Source organism: Octopus bimaculoides, chromosome 14 (genome assembly GCF_001194135.2).
Source record: "Octopus bimaculoides isolate UCB-OBI-ISO-001 chromosome 14, ASM119413v2, whole genome shotgun sequence".
Classification (NCBI taxonomy): domain Eukaryota; kingdom Metazoa; phylum Mollusca; class Cephalopoda; order Octopoda; family Octopodidae; genus Octopus; species Octopus bimaculoides.
Window position 1 is genome coordinate 31,785,168 of NC_068994.1, and position 2,409 is coordinate 31,787,576.

The 2,409-nt window shown below is 34.3% G+C and overlaps 1 protein-coding gene across 1 annotated transcript in view; it reads left to right on the plus strand.

The window, feature by feature from the left end:
* Window positions 1-765: 765 nt before the first annotated feature.
* LOC106874066 (zinc finger protein 726) overlaps window positions 766-2,409 on the plus strand; it is a 5,150-nt gene continuing 3,506 nt past the window's right edge. The window contains exon 1 of the mRNA XM_014921644.2: window positions 766-961. The gene's annotated coding sequence lies outside the window, so the exon portion shown is untranslated. The remainder of the gene's footprint in view (window positions 962-2,409) is intronic.

The following is a 2,409-nucleotide window of genomic DNA, read 5'->3' on the forward strand; positions in this document are numbered from 1 at the left end:
AAACTTGAAAATTTGGAAAGAATATATGTGTCAGTGTGTATGTGTGCCCACCAATTTGTTTTTGTTCCTAACATTAAATTTCAATTTAATCGTAATCTGCACCACCTGAAAGAAATTGTAGAAAATTTCATTAAAAAAAATGCTCATTTTCTTGAAATTTATGAGGAAACAAAGTCAATTTGTGTGAATTATCTGAAACTCCACTCCCCACCTGAGGAAATTTTTTTTTTTCAAAACAAATTCTTATATAATTGTAATCAGCACCATCTGAAAGGTATCTGTAGAAAATTCTATTAAAAAATACCCAATTTTCTGAAAGTCATGAGGAAATAAATTCAATTCCCATGAATTATCTAAAACTCCTCTACCTAGCAACTGAAAAAGAAGTTTTCACAAATTTCGATGTAATTGTAATCTATACCACCTGAAATGTATTTGTAGAAGATTTCATTATCTCTGTTGGAATAAATAAACCAAAATAATACAAAAAACAAAAATTACAAATCAAAAATAAATCATTCAAAAGTATCCATTTGTCTGAAAGTTATGAAGAAACAAAGTTGGGAGAGCACACCTGTGTAAATATGCTTATGTGTCTGTACTTGGTTTCCACAAAGGTCTTTGGAACAACTTGAAATGAGGATCAGATCATAAAAGACAAAAAAAAAACAATGTTAAAAAGATAAAAATATCAAAAACAAAAATAGACAGTCGAGAGTGAATATAAAGGGAGTTAATTTGAAAGTTATCTTCTCTTCTTTCGACTCTGTCCAATGTTTATGCTTTGTGGCTTTGTCTTATTTTTTTCAAGAAGAGAAAACAATGTAAAAACTCTTTGCCGAAAAACTGATTTCAGTTTTGATTTTTATCAGTGTCTGTATGTAGGTAACTCTGTAATGCATTCGGAACGTATCGATATATTGCGTAAATAATTTTCCGAGTAAAAGAAAACTTGGTACAGGTAAGTTTCACACAGTTTTTTGTTTTTTTCTTGTGTTTTTTGTTGTTGTCTAATCTTTGCTTTTCTTCAACAAATGTAACTTTTTAAGATCTTTTATTTTTGTTGCTCAACAAAATTTGCGATCGGTTTCAATTTTTGGTTGAGGTCTTTTGAGTTGATTTTCACTTTCACGTTTGCTACTCTTCATTAAGAAAAAATGCCATGAACGCCACAACATTGATGCCTTCCTTGGGAATTCTGTACCTTTACGATATAAGTCACAAGCTAATTATAGACCTGTCCTTTTAGATTCATGTTCCTGGAAAACAAAATACATCATATCAACCAACTCTAACGAAAGAGCCTCTGAATGGTCTCTCAGTTTGCTAGAAACAACGGTCAAATTTCCCAAGTCGCACCATACCATCTTTTAATAGGAAACGTGACAGGATAATGTAGTCATGGTTGGTCATGGCTAGAATGCCTTTAATAATGTCTGTTCAATCAGAGCCGGGCTTTTGATGTGTACCGTACTGAATAAACTTTCTGCAAACGCGATGCGAGGTCTAATGTCATTTGCAGGCTGCAGTGATTTCATTTTTTTTTTTGTTACTGTTGTATTTTGGAAAAAGAATGAATGTTACAACTCATCTCTTTCATCTTTATAAAATATATTCGGTCTTGTGTCTGAGAAACCAATCATCACGTGAAACAAATACCAACATTTTAAGATATTTTAACATTGTCTTTAAATTAAAACATTGCTTTATTTCTTAATTATCTAGAAAATGATAATTAATACGTCAGGGATGGCCATGCAGTTAAGAATCTCGCTTTGCAGCCACGTTGGTTTGGATTCTGTCCCACTGTGCGGCATCTTGGGCAATTGACTTCGAAAATAGGCCCGTGTCGACCAAGTCGGTCATGTTTGTGCTTATGTCACTATTTGACAACCGGTGTCGTTTGTTTACGTCCCTGCAACTTAGTGGTTCAGCAAAAGACCAATAGAATAAGCACGATTTTCACTAAGAAAAAAAAAAAGAATTCGGAGTTTTTGCGTGGAATCAAGTACCCTGACCTCCTAATATGTTGCAAATCTCTTATTCTGGTTCGGAAAAAGGGTGGGGGGCGAAGGGGAGGACCCCTCATCCCGGACCCATTGGAAAATGTTTTTTTTTTTTTTCGGTGAATGAATTCCTGTGACCTAATACACTACAAAACCCTTTTGGGGGTCCGAAAAGTGGGGTGGGGTGAGGTGGAAGTCTCGGAAATTTAACCCCCACCCCCATTGATCTTTTCACCCGCATGATTTTCACTAAGGAAAAAAAATAAAAATAAAAATCGCGCCCAAACTAATTTTTGTGTGTGGGCGGGGGAGAAAGATGATAAATAAGTATTATTTACATTATTTACATTCAACGGATATTTGTCCTCATCTTGTTTGTTGTTAACACAACGTTTCGGCTGGT